The following is a 21,874-nucleotide window of genomic DNA, read 5'->3' on the forward strand; positions in this document are numbered from 1 at the left end:
TATCATAAAAATTAAAGATCTAATTCACTTCATGGTATAAGTACTCATTAAGGATACAGATACAGATAAATGTCACTAGGCCGGTAGTCATTTATATTTCAGTCACAGTGTTGAGCCCTTATGTTCACGGTATATGGATATAATGTCACGATTTAAAAAAGTTGACTCTATAAGATTCAACGTCGCTTTACCCCTTAATTGATGTAGACTCTGCTGATGTGCTTCTTCTGCATCATTGAATGAATTCATATATATATATATATATATATATATATATATATATATATATATATATATATATATATATATTTATATATATATATATATTATATATATATTATATATATATATATTCATGATATGTACCTTAGGTCGACAGTTTATGGTAAAAAAGTGTACCTTAGGTCAACAGTGTACCTTAGGTCAACAGTGTACCTTAGGTCGACATTTCAGTGTCGACCTAATGTTTTCATTTCCATTTTAATACACTTTTTTTTGTCGCAAATAGCTTTATAATGTTCTCCGTCCTCTAAAACGTTCATTTAAAAGTTTTGGTTAGGGTCGGTTCAGGGTTAGGGTTAGAAAAAAGGGTTAGGGTTAGATTAAATTTAGTGTGTAAGTCAATGTAACTGTCGACCTAAGGTATGATCCATATATATATATATATATATAAATGAAAATCGTAAATATCTGTCTCTTACATTTGAAACGTTTATCGCCGCCTTACCTCCTTTAACACGGTGAATCCCATTCTGTGTTTTTCATCAAACATTTTAGGAATAAACACATTTCACCGTTTTCTGGTCACTCCTATTCGTGAGTACAGTTTGATTTCATATTTGCTGGTCAAAAAAAAATTGAGTCATACTGCTATAATTTTTTACAAGTGGAATTTTATACCTCATTTGCATTATTTCGTGCTCAAGCCATTTAGTGCTTGTAACGGGATATGCCTATTGCATATTCATTGATTTAGTTTTGAACTACAAATGCCTTTGACAGACTTGTCTATATATGAAGTTCTAGAGAACAAATTCACGCAATGAATAATCCGTTGATTTCGGCCTAAGTCAGACAGAAGTATAGGTTGGTTGTAGAAAACTTTTTTTCAGGAATCTTTATTCACTCCAATTTGGCCAATTTATTTGTTTGAAAGTATCTTTTAATCTTTTTAATCTTTCATGCATTATTTAACACAATTTGCATATTTTAGTACTTATTAAAAAAAAACAGTAGGCATATGCAACGTGGACAGCTAATTCTGTCGTCCGGTTACGAATTTTCAATTTTGCTTGACCCGAACTGTATAATCTTTAGCATCGAAGAATAAAAAGCTAAAACGCTTCGCGATGTTAAGAGCATCTGAAACGAAAATCTCTCTGATTTTTGCTTTGGAGTTTTGGATTTATCCTCCCGTTTACATAAATTGTATCAATGGTCTTGAACTAACAGATTCCGCTCAAAATGAGACTGTTCACCGTGTGTAGAGTGAGAGCCGCTTAAGTAATTAGAAAATGTGCCCAGCATCGCTGGTGCGTTGAAGCTGTATCATTACGCAAAGTGGTGAAATGATTCAATGATACTGTTTCAAAAATCAAACTTGATGTTTGGCTGTACCGCTGAATCAATTTTTAGCCATTTCTGTTTACGTCTGTGGATTAAAATCGTGTTCGCCAAGTTGTTTAATATTTAGTATTCTCGTGACACGACATCTATTCAGTGTATACAAGAGCAGCTTTATCTGTAAATTACAGATATATATATATATATATATATATATATATATATATATATATATATATATATATATATATATATATATATATATATATATATATATATATGTATATCATGTATAATATAACATAATATAAAATAATAATAAATATAATACATAACATGAAAACTATGCATTCTGAGGTTTCCTACAAAAAAAAACCGTCTCGGCGATCTTACATTTTGACGTACACAAGTTACGCACTTTCATCAGAATTTAAGGAACACATTTGATCTTTTCCCCCAAGGATCTTTTTACTCTTCGTGCATCTCAATGGCGGCACTTGACCGTCTTATGCCAAGCATCAAACCATCATCGAATTTTAGCCTGAAACGACAAGGTGATGAAGGTATATATTACCAAAAAATGAAATAATAGAATTTTTAGTGGTTCAATACCGGCTCAGGTTGCCAGAGGAATGTCACGAAAAAGGGGTAATAATATTGTTATATCCACCCTGCCAAAATGACATACAGAATTAACCATGAGGAGAAGAAGAAGAAGACGCTACGAGGCCTTTGTATCTTTTCTTGATGAAAGTATGCTAATTAGGGAAGCAAGAGGTGGAGAATGGTAAAGACCAACCTAAGACCACCGTTTCCTGTACATGGCTGGGAAGTACTTAACTTGTCAAGCGTGGGCGCCGTGGCCTTGTTGACATGTTTCGCTGGGAGCATTAAACAGACTCAACTAATTCACGAGAAGGAAAAAGAAGAGAAAAAGGATAACAAGAAAGAAAGAGAAATAGGAAAGAAAGGAAACATGCTTAGAAGTAAAACATTGATTGGGGATAATACTGATACAGTTTATGTATCATTACGTGTTTTGCCGAAGGTTAGACTATAAGGGTATATATTATGCGTTATGTTTTTTAACTGGGGGGCTAGATCAATGACATACTTTATAAAAAGGAATTGAGGGGGGGGGGGGGGAGGTAAGAGAAGGAAAACAGGGGAACGAAGAACGAAATGTGAGGACAAGACGTAAATGATAACCTTGACTTTTCAACAGACGGATACAAGCCGTTAAGCCAACTTTTTGGGGTATGCGATGTCATGGCCAGGTATGTGGCTTACGTTTGAACGGCAATTGGGCAAATTTGCGTTTCGAGTTGGTTGCCAGAATTCTACGCTCAGGGAAGAAAGTAGTAGTGGTAGTGTGTGAGGGGTGAGGGGGGGGGGTGAGCGATGGTGCATACAGCAAACACGTAACAGCTTGGCCTACCACACTTCCTTTTCAAAGGTAATAAATAGCCTTGCCTGTACTTATCATGGAGTGTCACTGTCAAATATTTTTAGTCGTAATTTAAGATTTTCACTAACGGCCAAATGATTTTCAGATGAAAAAGGGAGAAAAATCTTCATATGAATCTCCAGGGCGTTAAAAACCTGGTTGGGTACTGCGGGACACTTACGTCACCGGGTCTGTTTATGATGTATCAAAGTCTTCATGTTTTATCAAGTTACGGTATATTTTGAAACTGACAATATTCTCCATCACACTTTCTTTCAGGACCCTTAATTGACCTCGGGTCCTGGTTGTGCCCCCTTGACCCCCCCCCTTCCGGCCGCTGTTTCGCCATGTATGTGAATCGAAACGAGCAGTGTTGAGGTACGGTACCTATAATTGAGATGTTGAATATGTTTAAACAAAGTTTCATACAACTCTCTACCCGTGATTCAAATTGCACTCTTCCATGTGTATGTATATAGCCTGACATGTTAAACAGGGCTTTGCAATGGCTTATAATAAAAAGAACAGCAATAAATTACACACAATGACGTCATTCGCTTACCCCCTTAGGTGTTATTAATTTATTTGGTTAGTATAAATCAATCGTGTGGAAGAGAAATCACAGGAACGTTCCTTTAAACATGACATTCTATATATATAAATATATACGTCAGATAAGGCATGCCTTATACATTAAACTCTGTTTACTTCACGGCAGATTTTGTCCACTCATCTACAGGGCCTTAGACTTACTTACGTTCCCGAAGTCACTGCCAATTAGCCCTCACATCTTGTTTAATCGTTTAATCCCTCAATTTCCCCACTTCTGAATCTTTAGAAATGTCCACGGCTTAAGTTGCTGATCTCATTGAAGGTTGATATAAAGCTGTTTGGAAAAGCCTTTTTCAAACACTTATTTCGAATCGTGTGCGTATAACCTTTAAACATCTTTTCCTCTGGAATTTGAATTATTCTTTCAAAAAAAAATATATTACTCTTTACCGATATCCACATAAATCATCGAGGTTTAACTATAAAACACAAACTATAGGAGGCTAAATTATTTTGCTAAGGACTACGCGGATATATAGTAAACGTGCGTATGGGATAGATTATCTGTACCAGGTCAATCCATGCGGTTTCTTAATTACTGCAGGGTGATAATTAGGCACAATATTATCATTGGACATGTTATGTTGTTCACCATAAGAAACACTGTCATCAGACCAAGTCTATTTTTCTTACCACTTATTAACGTTGTGAAAATGATCCTTTGAACATCTAAGGCGCATCACTAAAAGTGGCTGGATTTCTAAGTTTAAAACAAAGAGACCATAAGGTCCCAGTTCGTCAGGTGCAACATAAACCTTAATGGGTAAACATAACACTTTATGTTCTCATATGACATGTTAACAATCTAAATTTGTCAGGGAGAAATGGGGGGGGGGGAGGGTGCGCGGGGTAAATGTTTATCCAAGGGTAATGTGTTGTTGCTATGAATTTGATCGACAATGTTTATGTTTGAGTCATTATAATTTAATTAACATTATCATTAAGTTTTGCAGAGAGGAGCTGATGTCGACGTTAATTTTAATCTTAAAGATACATTCCGTAGATTTTTTAGCTGAAAATATCGTAAAAACCACGGCGGGGGGGGGGGGGTTCCGCCACAGGAGGCAACTTCAGCACCATCGAACAATGGTCTGACTCCTACCCCCTCCCCCATCTCCCCCTTACACCCATCCACACACCCACACATCCTCAAACACTTGTATGAGTGTCTGTTGCATGACTGAAATCTATAGCTATTATAAAATATGTATCTTTACCTTTGTATTTGTTTTGCTATGTGGAAAACGGGATGCGATGATAATTTTATCTTAATTATCTTGTATTATCGAGTGCAATAAAAAAAAAAACATTCTGTTGCCATAGTGATTGGTAAGTTTATATCGCAACATACAGACATCAAAGTAAAGACCGACCGAATGAGAGAGAAGCCAGCGTTTTTATCATTTTCACATGAAAATGTAAAATTTGATCTCTTAGTTGGGAGTCATGGAAATACACATACAGTTTTCTTTCTTAATTTATTATTTAAAGATTGAAATTGAAGTAATCTATTGAGGTAGAGAGATAGACATTTATTTTTGTAGATGCTGATGTTGAAGGAGATTGTCAAGAAAAAAACATGAAGAAGGGAAGTTCCCGGAAAAAATTTAGTTGCAGGAATTTAGTGGCCTCATCAATTTTTTTAGGAAACATTCATTAACTAATATATACTATACATAGATAGGCACGCAAGGTTAATGAAGTAATATAATCTAATGCAAAAGCATTTCGTATTAGTTTCAATATTAGAAAGTGTCATTCAAATCTTTCAGCTTAACGAAGTTAATATCCATGATGTTGAAATTTATTTCTCTGCGAGAAACCAAACTTGAAAATATGCCTACACGCCCCTGGATAATCCAGGGTATATATATATATATATATATACATATATATACATATTATTTTCTTCAGAAATGACGGCTTCCAAAACCAGGTAAAGAACTGTTTGTTGTTATTAAAGAAAATCGTCCATGCCATTAACAACTCATCCAAGCATGACTTCCAAAAGTCTTCAATTACTTGAAATTTTCTTTATAAGTCCCAATATAAGCCTCCTACGAATGTTTAAGTAATCTCCTTTCAAAATCCAGTGGGTTCGCTATTATGATCCAGTCACAGGCAAGGATCCAAGCGGATACAAAATGGGAAAGTTTTGTTTTACCTCTTTCAGCCTCCGCCACCCACAAATTCAGAGGTAGTTATTATAGCTGGCTTTGGATCTTTTCTGTGTGGGAGACGACTCCCAGACTCCCTACATGGAAGAATCGGCTTTAAACACCCAACTGCAGGGCCCCACCAAATTTATAAAATCCTACATCCGCCCCTAAGCCATATATATATATATATATATATATATATATATATATATATATATATATATATATATATATATATATATATTTATTTATACCATACTTTATAGTACTTTGATTCGGGGATCTTGAATTCCAACACAAAACATTGCGACTACCTAAATTTTTACCCATGCATGGACGGAAGGCATCTTCCAGATTGATTGTTGAAAATGATCTCCATATATTATTTGAGGGGAGGATGGATAGGAGGAGGAGGAGAAGGAGGAGGAGGAGGAGGAGGAGGACCCAAGAGTCAAACCAATAAGTGGTGTTGAAAATTGCCCTTGTTGCGACACCGCGCGTCCGGTTTAAAATCACTGAGGTGCATAATATTGGGGCATTGATCCCCATGCACGACCCTCAAGGACCCCGTCGGTTCTCGGCCTCATTTTCAGTTGTATATAAGTTATGTAAATGATATCCCACACAGTAATCTGCATCGACTTCACCTTGGCGAATAAGCGGACGATATCGCTATGCGGCAATCTAGTTAGATTGCTACGAAGTGTATCGTCTCTCTTCATACATTGTATTAATATACTTGTCAAAGTACCACACTGAAGGCTAATCTGATTATTATTTTTTTTTTTCTATACTCTTTTTCTCGAAATTATACTATGAAACCGAATTATAAGAGTTGTATAGACAACAGACATCCTTGTCATTAATTAGACGCAGGTTGTTTAAGGAGTCTATCCTAGAATTACAAACTTAACATCCGATTACACATTGTAATATAATTACGTCAGAGACTGCTAGCTACTTAATTCTCTCTCAAGAAAGAGTTCAGTACCCATAATTGTATTCCCACCAATATCCATCAAAAATGTTACAATCTTAAAATAACCATCAAATCTTTATGTATTGGAGCGTGTGCTTGTCATCACTAATGGCAATCTTAATAACGGTCGTCAGCATACAACGTTATCTTTCATATCTTCTATCATATCTTGTATAAAAGACTGCAAGACAATATTTCCATGAATTTTCCAGAAATATTTGAATTCAAAGTCTTCGATGCTTGTAATAATTTGTAACGCACTTCCACAAAACACTTATCAGTTTTTTTTTCACAAACAATTATTTCACAAGAACAATCTTAAGCTTGCTACCTTCCCTCCTCCACTCCACCCAGATTGATTAGGCTAGAAAATACCTGCTCATTTTGGTGCAAGCATTTCGCAAGTTATATATATATAGGTATACCGTTACAGTTACCGTTGCTTATAGGCTTATTTACAATCTCCGGGGAAGTAATTTACTTGACAAAAGCAGTCAATAAACGAACATAATATGACTAAAATGTTGTTCCATTTATTTAAATCCAGCCCCTGTACATGTAGGTGTATAATACATTGCATATAAAAATCTTGTTATACTTTCCCCCCCCCCCCCCCCACTATACAGGCCAATACAGATAATACTGTTTGGATGTTCGTATAGTTAACATTATACTGCAGACTTGCAATACGAGTATAAGATAAAAACATCCCATTCTTATGAGTAAGAGTACAGTGCTATCTATACACACAGTGTCGTGCGAGTACACATTTATGAGGGCGAAAATACAGTATAGCCTGTTCACTGAAATAGAATAAAATATATTAGAATAGGATATTATATAATAGAATATAATACAATAGGATACAAATAGAATACAACAAAATACAATGGAATTCAATAGAATACAAAAGAATACAACAGACTTGCAATACGAGTAAAAGATAAAAACATCCCATTCTTATGAGTACCAGTAAGAGTACAAGGCTATCTATACACACAGTGTCGTGCGAGTACACTAATTTTATGAGGGCGAGAATACAATATAGCCTATACAATGAAATAGAATAAAATATATTAGAATATGATATTATATAATACAATACAATATAATATAATACAATACAATAGGATACAATAGAATATAACATAATACAATGGAATACAATAGAGTACAACAGAATACAATCAAATACAATAGAATACGGACTTACTACAAGTCCTCTTTGATTTAGTGAACAGTCTTAGAGTGAAAAATCTGAGCAGTATCTATGGTTCGTTAATGAAACGCGAGTATGTTTCGACACAGCTATATATTATGTACTACTATGTCACTCCGGGGTATTTTTATCCCTTCCAGAAAACATTTCATTTATATAGTGATAACTGTTCATTCCTCCATAGCTTCAATGAGTAATAATATATCGTCTACAAGACCAGGGGAATGAAACGTCCAATTCACCGGCAGGCAATCTCGTCGATGGATGGTTTAACAGCGTCGGTGTAAAGAAATAAAACCAAAAATATAAAAAAGAGAAGGAAATAAGAAAAAAAAAACAAATATTGGTTTCATATGCCGATAAAATTTCATTGACTCAAGTTCAAAAAAGAAAAACGAGGTTTTTCCCCCTTGAAGCAGACGAGGAAGTTGAATGTAAACATATTGAGTAACACGGATTAGTTACAACGGCCAGAAACAATTCCGAATTCCCATTTCAATATAGGTCATGTCATTACAAGCACGTAAATTTCCCTTCATTTACAATAGAAAGAAAAAAGAGGAAGAAGCAAGAAAAAAAAAAGCCAGAAAAATATATAAAAAGGAAAGAAATACTACAGGCAGGTGGGTTTTGAAGAATTAAACAGGAATTTGGTTAGAGTAGAAAAAATTAGGGCAGGGATTTGGGAGCAACAATATAAGCCTCAGGGACAGATTTTGAAAGCAAAGAATTTATGGAGGAGAATCGTATGTATCTGGAACATGCATTGGTTGGACGAAAGAGGTAAAAAAATAAATATATTATCCACATAGGCTATCTTAAGATCTTACACTTGACACGAAGACAAAAATAGGTGATTTGATTATCAAGTGATCAGAACGTTTACTTGTAGCATATAGTTTATTTATAGCGTAATTTTTACACGTGGCATATAGCTTACAAATAGCATATACTTTTTTATTTATAGCGTATAATTTACTTATAGCATATAGTTAACTTATAGCATATTTTTTTACTTATAGCATATTGTTTACTTATAGCATATAATTTCCTTATAGCATATATTTTACTTATAGCATATGGTTTACTAATAGTATATACTTTACTTATAGCATATGGTTAACTTATAGCATATACTTTACTTATAGCATATACTTTACTTATATCATATGGTTTACTTATAGCTTATACTCTACTTATAGCATATTGTTTACTTATAGTATATGGTATACTTATGTCATATACTTTACTTATAGCATATTGTTTACGTATAGCATATTGTTTACTTATAGCATCTACTTTCCTTGTAGCATATAGTTTACTTAGCATATCAGTAGCAGATATCTAAAAACTCAATTAATTTGTAGTAGCGACAAAACGTGTATTAATATTGGTAATCATTGCGTGATAGCAAACTCTTTGGTTAAGCAGTTACAAACATTTCATTTGTGTAAGTGTAAGAATTAATAAATCAACTGTGTTTGGAGGTGAATGCCATGAGGTGGAATGATTTTGGGAGAACGGGTGGTTTTTCTTCAGTGTTCCTACAAGAACTTAATCCTTTATTGATCTTTTCACATATCTATATTGTTTTAATGTTAAAACCTTTTAATTACCAATACCAAAATATCAACAACAACAGCAACAAAACAAAAAAAATGACACGCATGATTGGTTTCCAAACGAAGCAAGTTTATGGCATTAACTCTGTTCATTAGTTGCAAATGTGTTTTGACTGCTGAAAAGATATTCTAACATCCAGCTGGTGAAATTTGCATTCACTTCCTATGTACCATTTCCGAGAGATAACAAAATTTTGGAAGTTGACATCTTTTACAGCAGAGGTCAACTCGAAGCAAAGAGGCATGGTGTCATATATAGAAGCAACCTCACAAATTTGGTTTTCAATTTTTATATTAAATTAAAACTTTCTATTTCAAAATTGGAATTCATCTCAGTGTGCATGTGTACACTACAGTCATAAGTTTATGGTTAACCACCACATTCCCCTAAAGATTAGTTGTAACCCCATCCAACCCACGGTCAAAACAATATAGAGTGAAATATAAAGTAACTTTTTGTTGCTATCAGTGCGTCCTATACAAGTGGTACAAATGGTGCCAATTTTAAGTATAAATTGTCTCCACAAGAACGCCATGTAAGAGAAAATTTCCGCCAAATGTAAATTTTCACCAAATGTAAGTTTTCATCTGAACTTTATCCTTTGAAGAAGTGGTTAGATGTTGTTCTTTTAAGACATTTACATAACAAAAGCGTTTTGCAGTAGATAGGCAGTTTAATATAAAGAAAAGTATAAAGATATGATATTTGATAGTTTTGCCCAAATCTTTCCGAGAGTAGACCAACGCAAAAAAACAATTCCAAATTGTTTTTTTAGATATATAAATGACCGTGTGATGATATAGACGAAGCGATAACACTAAAACTCGCCAACATTTATTATTTATAATTATAAGTATAATTATAATCATTATTATTATAATTAAATTTGCATATTCAAAGAACACAAAGGAAAGGAAATCAAATGCGAGAAGACAGACATACATTGGAGACCTAAATAATCGATATTTCCCTTTTTGTTTGTTTCTGAAGATTTAGAATTTGGTCTTTTCTCTTCCGTACACGGAAAGTTTTTTTTTTTTTTGGCGAGCAACAATGACACTCGAGAAGGCTCCAAAGTGTTCCTAAGGTGTTAAGTAATCTGTCTCGATGGAGCATTCATTCCAGCCTCTGCAGAATAGGGAATGCTTCTCTTTATTGATTTCATTGTTGTTTTCCCGGTTTTAAATTTACTTTCATGAATTATTCACGAACTCCGTGAAAATCGAATCAAAGGTTTTTAAGCGATTCTATGAAAACAAGAGTAACTAAGTTGAAGGGGGTTGATAACGGCGCGGATATCGTTACCCCATTTGCCAACGATTGCTACATTATCTCTGTTGAAATAAATACCGATTAAAAGGAAAAAAGAGAGAGAAAAAAATATAAAAAAGGAACGCGATCTACTCTCATCGATTCATAACCGACGCGTATTTATTAAAACAATGCTGGGGTAACAAAACGGTCGAAGTGACATATATTATATATATGTATATGCTTTTAATGAGGATATGATATGGAATTAAGCTGAAACGAAACGTGTGTGGCATATGACCTTCAATTTAAACTGAAAATTTGTTACCAGTTTCTGTAGTATATAGTTTCTATAATATATTTCTGTAATATAGTTTCTGTAATATATATACATATATATATATATATATATATATATATATATATATATATATATATATATATATATATATATATATATATATATATATATATATATATATATATATATATATATATACATATGTATACACATGCGTTTGATGACATTGATGAATATTCATAGATATTTCTACTTATTACTTATTGCTTTGTTTACTCAATCGAGTGACTCAAACAAAGTAATGGTTATAGGATATCGAAGTATAAAGACGTTTATAATGTGTTGGATGTGAATATAATATTTATGAAATATAACGTGAAATTAACATTTTATAGAGAGTTTCTATATGAGATAAGTTAACATGCTTTAATTATGCAACTGTCAACAAACTAGCTCCAAAAACATTATATCAAATTCCTCTTGCGCATCGCTATATGGCTGTCTGTTTCGTTCAGCTATACATTAGCCCAGAGCCACATCGAAATATCATCCACAGCAAACGTCGCCATTGTAAATTCGGAATTCACTTCCCCGTTGCAATAAGTTAATCGATTATCCTTACAATATCTATAACTAATAGCATAATCCTCCCCGTTGAACATGGTCATAGCTGGTCGTAAAGTGTTCCGCCGAGAAACATTGACAATTTCTTTCAGTGGAATTCATAAAAAAAAACAATTAACAATTTTCTTAATTTAGTATCCAAATTCCGATCACAGTGAAGGGCATCAATTTAGAAAATGTTTACCAGTGATACATTGTGTCCTATATACGCTAATGATATATCTAATCGTTTTCACGACATTCTCCATGCATCGAGAACTACAGGGCCCCTGGCTCACTTTAAGCCCCGTAGAATGAAACAAAGCCCTTCAAGTCTTGACAGGTGGATTGTTTTTCTTCAAAAACGTCCCGCATTTCTGTCAATGGTCAGGACACGTTTCGCCTGTCTTTTTTACTTCTCTCTGCCCTCGAGTGAAATTTGAAGATGAAACGCTTAAAGCTTGCATGATGAAAGTGTCTGTCAACATCATTGAGTATATATGTAAATCACTTACATTTATATATCCGAACATGAAAGCTCTCCAAAAATATTGTGAATATATCTAGGGTGCAGAAGCACTGCATATCACAGCAAAGCGCCCTGTACTTTTCTTGTATGCACTATTTCATATGTGGTTAAGCGCCCTCACTTTGAATCACAGCCTATCTAGGCTACCAATATTCAGTTCGTATAGTAGGCTAAGCCTCTCTCTCTGTCCATATATACTGCCCTGCTATGTCCATAAAGAAATGAACCATCGATTTCCACCCTGATCGTATCTTATCTTGGTGATAAAACCGCTAGAGGGGGTATTGGACACAAATACACCATTAACAAGGATGCGCGGGTATAGAATCCCAGGATGAAATGTCATATGTGGGCCTTGACCTTCATTTCTCTTTATGCCATCACTGGGAAGTTTTTGTTTTCAACGGCTGCTAGAAGTAACGAAACTCACTTTGGGATAGCGCTTCAGGGCATAGGGACATATTATATTCCAGCTGATATCATTATAGCCAATGCAATTAGTTTAACTTTATCGGTCGTAAGTGAAAACTGCTCGTTCATTAAGTTATCGTTGATTCATATTTATTGCAAACTTGTGGCAAAGAAATTTGACTTTCCGTTGACCTACATCTAGCCGTCTGTGTTATAAGTATATGTGAAATAGATTATAGTGATATTATTCGCGACGTATTACAGTGTATATTGTTTAATGCTATAATATTATTTCGAGTTACATACAAAGATTTTCTCCATGCCCAAAATATTTGATCAAATTAATCAAAAAATATTCTTTCTTTCTTTTTTTGCATCACACTGTTTTTGATTTTGTGAGTGATGAATATTTTTGATAGAATTGATAATTAATTTCTCTCTAGCACTATGCTGAATAATGTGAGTCGTAATGTTTGTTCTCTTAATTGTTTTAATGTTCTCTAAGTGATTAGTGCGCAACAGGATTGATCGATTGAAGTCATTTTCAAATTGAGTCTAGACTTTACTATTTTGTATTTTCGAAAACTTTGGGGATTAGATTCGGAGCCTATGTTTACATCAGTCCTGCCTGAGAATGGGGCGTAACAAATTACGTTGTAAGGAAACATAGTCTTTCCTTTATTAACACAATATGGTACCATCAGATATATCAAATCCAAGTTACACCAGACGTTGCTTTTAAGGAACCTTTCAAAGCTCGCAAAGCTTATTTGTTCATCTTCTTGAGATGAGTTTTAACTATAATAAACAATGCGCGGATTCATACATTGACCAGTCAGATAAATAAACGATCCTGCTTCGTTTTGATAAGGTATGAGCACTAATGAATACTAAACCGCTGTCACTGCATAGAACTTCTATGTCATACTATGGAATCATGTTTAGGTTTATGCTCGACAAAAGACTAATTTAGCCGTTTAATCTGTCGAATGCGTCACTACAATAGTGTTATGGTTATTCTCTTAGAACGTGTAATGTCAATATCTTAATATATGATTTATGAATGCATACGTGTGTCTTTTGTTATGCGTCACTGAGTTTTACGATGACGGATGAGTATTACTCTGAATTTTCGCTGAAGGGTTCTGATTATAAATTGGGGGAACATCAATGGCGTCATGATATTCCAGTATGAATCATATTCAAGTTTTTATTTATCACAAAGCAAGCAAAAGCACACACGAGCACACGGGTTGACGTGTAGGTGTCTTTATTCCTCACCAAGTGCGAACTATATACGTGTGCACGATGATCTCGTGCGCGTGTTCAACGAAAAAAAATGACGCAAAAAGAACAGTAATGTTAAAATTATTCCAACTTTATATAATATGCCCAATAACGGTATCCCAAGACAATCCAAGGCTCACTGTTGCTGGAAGAAACATACCCACTGCAAGGGCTTTCTCAGGATGATATAAAACGATGAACAAAGTTTTCACATTATTATCATATTGTTTTCAATTTATCTCCAAATCTCAAGTTGCTTCCGACTCAAGATTAGTATCGCTAACAGCAGTATTTTGTGTTGAATCTAATAATGGGATTTTTTCTTCTATCCACGATGCTTCCGCTATGATATTCTCATAACGAGTATAGTAAGAAAACTGCTCAACTTTTCATTTCAAAGAAATTCATAAGTTTCACTGCATAATGTTCAATAAGTGTTCGGTCTGGCGTTCTGTTCTTGTTGTTAGTATTATGATGATGGTTTATGATGATGATGATGATGATTATTATCATAATTGTTATTATCATTATCATTATTATTATCATTATAATTACCATTATCATTATCACTATCACTATCACTATTCCTATCACTATCACGATCACGATCACGATCACGATCACGATCACTATCACTATCACTATCACAATCACTATCACTATTCTCATTCACATTCACATTCTCATTTTTATCATCATCATCATCGTCATCGTCGTCGTCGTCGTCATCGTCGTCGTCGTCGTCGTCGTCATCATCATCATTATTAATATGCACAAAGCTTGTTATGGATGTATGTTTTACCGAAAAGCCAAATTGAAGCAAGAAGTTGAACGCAATTACTTGTTTATCACTTTTGCATAATTTGTTTCGATTCCCAAACTAATGTTTTGGGTAGGATGCGGTACGTTATGACGTGTTCTTTTTTTTTTTTCGGTCGGTGTTGTACAATGGATGGATTTGAAAAATAAATGTCAGTTTGGCATTAAAGTTTAACTTCACAAATTGAAAGTGAATGAAAATTAATTAAAAAAAAAAGTTATAGCCACATAGGAAGTATCACTTGTACAGCCAACTCAAGTATAACTAACAAGTATAACTAACGATGAAACTCTATACACATGCACCCGCTGTGGTCTTATACATGCTACACTTTAAGTATAATTATTCCAAGGAATTCTCGCAGCTAAAATCAATAAAAGATTTTTCGTTTTCATCACACTTAATAAATAGTTTAAGCAAAGGTATAAAAAACCCACACACATACATAGTCTCTCCAAAAATTCATGCCTGGCGAAATTCGCTGCAAGGTTTAGTACTTAAGTGAATACAAATTCCAGAATACATTTTCTGTGTCAAAGATGTAGCCCCAGGAATTGACCAATGCTTGACCAAAATCTCCAATTTTTTTATTTTTAAAATATTTTGTTGTTCCCCCTATAGACAAACCTCTTCAATCTGGGTATCAGGGAATGTATGTGTCGTGTACCCGAGGGGGTCAGCTTGTTAAGTTCCTTATGAAGTATAAAGGAAGGAAATACCGGGGACTCTCTCGTCGGGTAAACAACGAGTCGATCTCTCCTTTATTTTCTTAACCACTCACTGTTTTAATTAAATGAACATTAGAATTTCTAATGAAAATTCTAAACTAAAAACAAAATTTTGAAGGGAAGAAATATACTCTTCCCGTCGGTCGCCTAGGAGTTTTTTATTATTTTTGGTTATTTTTTATTTTAATGTGGTATGGTATAAGGAGACAACACAAAGAGAGAGTAGAGAAGTATAAGAATAATAAATAAGTTTCTAGATAAAGTTTGCCAATAAGGAAAGAAGAGTTAAATTCTTGCCTGACGTATTTCTCCGTGACTTCACACAACCCCGCATATAGCTGCTGGAAGTTTGTGGTATTCTTTGTAAATTTACTAGTAAAGTTAGTTGATAAGAACTGACATACGTTGCGTTACATATGGATTGCACTAAAGAGATACGCAATTTTTCAACGTATACTCAGTGCAGCTTATAAGGAGTTTGGTGTGTGTGGGGGGAGGGGGGTAGTTGGGGAGGTTGGGTGGAGGGGGTGGGGAGGTTAAGTTAATGCAGCCAATGCCTTTGTTAAAAGATATAGATGACCTTAAGCTGAATCAAAGAAATTCCAAAGAATAAAACGAGATGAAAATGACCACAGAAGAAGAGAAAATAATACAAGAAAATGAGGGAGGGGGGGGGGGGGGAATTAAAAGCGAGTACAGTTTTCAAAACTGCTTTCTTAGAGCATCTGATTCCATGATGAAGTAGATTATATACTACAGTACAACCAATGTTTATGGCTTGATTGGTTTGTACTGTGAATAAGAGACAACCGTGAATCAGTATAAACTGAAGTGTGTTATAACACCGTAACACATTTTAGACTTGTCTGCAGACGTTTCTATGGAAAAATTACCTAACAGGCGAATTCATTACTCAGGGCTGTTTCATAAAATGACTGGTTAGGAGTCTATTCAACTGTCACTGCACTGGTAAGTGTTCCTTGTAAAGGTGGTTCAAATTGCAGATTTGAAGCGTTTTTTCAGTAAAGAGTTAGCCACTTTCTGCTAAATTGTGGACGAAATTATTGGCGAAACATTTAGAGTAGTCTGGTTAGTTCAATCAATCATTATGGAGATGATTGTGTGTTTAGTATTTTTTTTCTGTTTGTAAGTCCTTCTCTTTAGCAACTAGTCATAAATGTAACACATGTAAAGAAATGATAACACACATCAGTTTTAACTGATTAACGGGTACTCACCTTTACCAGTCTTAACTTTTAAAGCCATGAAAATTCGATTGAGTGTTGATAACTGCTTTTACAGTGACGTGTACAATATTTGTTGAAATTTGAGGATGGGTGACCATTTATCTAACTCTCTAGCATATTTTGGGGGCAATCATTGATAAACCATTAATTTGTGACTTGACTTAATGGGGCCCCTTGGTGGTTTCCGCCAGTAAAGGGTGCTATTTAATGGCATAATTTTAGGGCACCAAAGGCAAATTTTCCCCGAAAGCAGTGTATTAAAATACCGTGTGATTACACTGTTTTCTGCACACACAAAATTGTTACTTTGTTGACTTTCCTGTAATCTTTTCTTTTGCCTTCGTTTCTTTTCATGTATTCTTCTGACTTTTTTTATTCCTCTTTGTTTTATTGCTTTTCTTAAATAATTTGTAACCAATTCTGTAAAGTGAAGTTGCCTGTATTAAGCATCTGGCCTCTTCAGCTTTCCTCCATTTGTTTATTTATTCATGTACTTGTTTTATCCTCGTTGTTGCACACGAATGGGAAAAAAACTGAACTGAACTGTAGGTATACAAACAATCCGTCGGTGATGTGGCCGATTGGATAAAGGCGGTGGCATTTGACACAATGAGGCTTATCCATCGGGGGGTTCCGGGTTCGATACCCAGCCGGGTCATAGTAAGGTGGTGTTTTTTATATTTTTTATCCAAGAGCAATCTACGGTTTTGCAATCTGAAATGACATTCTAAATTTAAAAGATTCCAAATTTGAGTTAAAACGGTTGAATTGGAAGCCACCCGACGTGTAAGTTGCAATCCAATAAGCCCTTGTAGGGTTTCTCCAGCATTTGTGGTCGCTTAAAGCGTCGTAAAAATAACTGCTTATTATTATTATTAGAAAATAAACAAGACCAGATCAGAACATAAATACACCAACGCACCAAACACCACAGTTTGTTGTTGACAAGAAGTTATCAAGTTAACGACTTCGGTTCATGATGTTCGTGAGTTGGACAGTGTCCAAATGGGATATACAGTATGCCAATGTCATTGTACTTTTCACATGAGGTCTATAAAATTATACTATCCTTATAGCAAAAATCACGCTTGAACTTAAGGAATAAACCTCTCGAACGTGAGGATATCACTATTTGTAAATCTGAATGTCACTATATGGAGAAGTTCACTAGTTCATGATGTCCTCTCTTCAACATCACTCTTTAGCCTATGGTCTGTACTTTTTCCGCCTTTATTGTCGTTTATAGAGGTGCATATAGCAATTCATCTTCTAGCAATTTGTGCTTAATGGTCTGGAATAAACGAAGAACATGAAAAGGTCAATTAAAATCAGTTCTGCAGTGAGGAGTCGGTAATGTTGTCGACTTTGTATAACTGAACATCTTTCCTGATAACTTTTCTCAACCTTGGACATGACATTGTGAAGGATCTTAGGATACCCGAATAACCCGATTCATTATTTGGTTAGTTGCCTGCGTAGCTCATTTATACTTAATACGTTATATATGTACATTGTACATCCAGAAGTGAAGATTTCAGCGTTCTATAGTCAAACACCCCTGCTCGCTACAACATAGTCCGCATTTAAAGAACTTACACTTTTATCGGGTTTTTTTTTAAACCCTTTTAGCACGTGATACAAAAAGTGATATTGAAAAAGGCAGTTATATGTAACCCTCACAGCACGGTAGGGGGACACGGTTATGGTTTTGAGATGTGTGAGTAAAATTGTCGTAGCTGTGATAGGTATGAAAGTAACCAGGGGAAGATCTAAGAAGGGAGGAGGGGAGGGGGAGGGGGTCCAATTCTCAAAGGGTTTTTTTGCACTAAAACTTAGCTGCAAGCAAACGTTTGGTAAAACATGTTTCGCGCGCAGACATTCCTTGCTGTTTTTCTTATGCGCGCTGTTTCTGTATTATCATTATTATAATGATTATTACATTTCTTTGGGGGTCGGAGGGGTGGTCTCGTGGGCCTCTTCAGCTCTTTTCACTAATTTTCGATATACCACTGATAACCTTCATAAGTAATCTTATATGGGTTTGCCATGGACAAACGGTTTTACTGTTTTAGTTGCTTATTTCTATTCTCAGAGGAGGATTGGTGAAATGTTGTTTGACGAACAATTTTCAGTACATTGGTTACCCATCCACTTGACACTATGTCTCGGCATTGGATTCGTGAATATTTTGTCAAAGTCAACGCTACTCTCCTTCATACTTCATTTATCAATAATCAAGTTGTCAAGAAGCAATGAAAGAAACAGAAACCATATTAGAATCGCACATATACGCTAAAATCATTTCGCATATATACAAACATTAATCTGCTTTTGTCAAATTTTGATTTACTAAGGTAAAATGTGAGTTCTGAAAGCAATAAAATGGGGAAAAAAATATATATATAGGACGAACGTGCAAAATTAAAGGTAAAGCTTTTGATCAATCATGAAATCGACTAAATATTTGATAACTATATTGAGACGATCTCGCCTGCTCACGAATCATTGGCGCGATCGAATTGTATCCCCTTTGGGCACAATTGCATGATAGTCGCGGTATGCCTAAACATTTGAGGCATAGACTGAAGTTTTCGTTTCAAGGCTGGGGGTGGTGGTTAAGTATTTTACAATACGAATGTAATATACAGAAATTATCAATATCACAAATTTTCTTTTTGTTTAAATTAAACCAGGGCTATATGTGAAGTTACTTCACTACGGGTGTATGAATTCTCAAATGATTGATTGTTCCCTACATAAGACTTTGTCATTAACGTAAGACATTTCTCGGGTAGAAACTTGGTAGAAACTTTGAGATTATTATTATTATTATTTTTTTTTTTTTGTGTTTCGCATCACGCTTAGAAGAATCTTCTGGAAGACGGTATCAATCATTTTCTGGATGAAATAATTTAACATTAAAAGTAAACAAAAGTCATGGATGGAGTCACCAAATTTTGGACATGGTATGTAATTGGAGTTACGCTATGGTTTTCTTTCGTAACACTGCAGGAGTCAATTATTGTACTTGTCGTAACAATATAATTCGCATGAGATTTGCAGTCAAAGTGTTGTTAACAGATTGTAAACAGATCAATTTATTTCTAAAACCCCAAAGCAATTTGCAATACTTGGATATCACAAAAAAATCATTCCAGCATTATTAGAAGTGATAAAACTTTCAGGACACAGAAAATGCACCAACAGATATCTAATAACATACTTCATGAATCTTGCACATGTTTAATACAGCCTATATAGTAAGGCATGTCTATAACACTTGTTTTCCGTTTTGTTTTTTCATATCTATCAAGTTGTTTTTTTTTTCTTTCTACCATCTCACTGGCAAACAACCAGTCTTGTTTCCGACATGTAATTATCTCTCTTACATTGTAAATGCAATAACGATTCCTATATTAGGAACAAGAAATGTAAACAGACTCTCCCCTAATAAATGTTGAAGTTTTCTGTTTCTTTTTACATGAAAACGCCTAGCGTATTGTCAACTTGTCAAGTAAAACCAACCAATTTTGGCCACGAGCGAGTTTCCCTTTTTGTTTTCTGTTCGGTAAAGTCTTCAGAAATTTGGCAAAAAAATGTCAAAGACGTATCAGGAATATTACGAGATGATTTCACTCATGGATTTCCCATTGTGACATGTCTGAATTTTTCAAGGCAAAAAGAAAAGAGGAAAAAAAGCCAGTATCTACAAATCTAATCACGCCACATGTAACTTGAAAGACAACTTGCAATAGGCGACAAATTTCGGTAAGTTACACATTCTGTATTTATAGCACCCACGCTTCTTTTTGCATGTATATATATATATATAATATACATATATATATATATATATATATATATATATATATATATATATATTTACAAACATACATACATAATATGAAGATGATGGTGAAGGTGATAATGGTTAGGTGATTATTATGACGGTGACGATATTGATGATGATGTTGACGATGATGACGATCCAACATATATAAAAGCAATTGATCATTTAAAGATTTTTTTCTGATACTTCTTAACCTAATTACATTTAAAATTAACGAAAATAGATTTGCTATTTAGTTTCTCGTTTTGCGGTGAGTGATTTGGTTTACTTCATATCTATGACTTAATATAGACAATTTTTGTAGATAGTGTATATGCTTTCCAACTATATAAATATATATCTATATATATATATATATATATATATGATTATGGACCTCCCCTCTCACATGCCCCCCCTGTCCCCTCCCCCCTCCCCTAATCCCCACTCCCCGCTCCCCTCAAGCCAAACACTAGATCAATTATTTATCCTACAGAGTAATAATTGGTTCCCAAATCGTTCTTTACGTTCCTTATAGTAATGCCTATTTTATTCCATGTTTATGCAGATTTTTGTTTGTCAGGTACAATTATCTAATATTACACTGTTGATCACCAATAATGAGAATACAATACTGGAGTAAAATGCAATTAACAAACACTGCACTTACAAAATGCGTTCTATCGTGTAAAAATCAGCGGCCACGTTGATCATTAATTGACGTTAATAAAATTTATATTTTTCAGTCGATTACTCGTGTACAACACTTAAAAGCCATCATCAAGAAATATTCATTATTATTTAATTATCGTTCGCAGGCATACGCAGGCTTGTTTATATGGGATATTAAATCATCTGTTGCGGTACCGTACTTTATATACTGGGGAAATGTCCCCCTCTAAATGTAGTTTAACTTCGTACGCTTTATACGCTTAAACGCGGATGCGCTATATAAGTAATTCAATCCACGTATTAAGTTATTTTAAACCCCAGACCTTTCGCCCACGCACCCAACCCCAATATGCTTTTCACCGTAAACAGTTGCCTGTAAAAGCTATCGGTATACGCTGTATACATGCGATCACATATACTTTTCAACTTCCACTACCGGTGTATGGAAATTACCACCTAATAAATATTCCCCTGCGAAATAACTACATTCTACGCATGAGAAATTCTTGACGAAAACAATTCGATTAGACCGATTTCTTTTTTTTTTTACCAGCAGTTGATCAAGTTCTTTTCCTATTCTCTCCTTATTTTTTT

At 34.5% G+C, this 21,874-nt stretch overlaps 1 protein-coding gene across 8 annotated transcripts in view; it reads left to right on the plus strand.

Moving 5' to 3' along the window:
• Window positions 1–21,874, plus strand: part of LOC139959999 (somatostatin receptor type 2-like) — a 147,525-nt gene that overhangs the window by 92,175 nt on the left and 33,476 nt on the right. The gene's annotated exons all lie outside the window — the stretch shown is intronic.

Source organism: Apostichopus japonicus, chromosome 19 (genome assembly GCF_037975245.1).
Source record: "Apostichopus japonicus isolate 1M-3 chromosome 19, ASM3797524v1, whole genome shotgun sequence".
NCBI classification, from domain to species: domain Eukaryota; kingdom Metazoa; phylum Echinodermata; class Holothuroidea; order Aspidochirotida; family Stichopodidae; genus Apostichopus; species Apostichopus japonicus.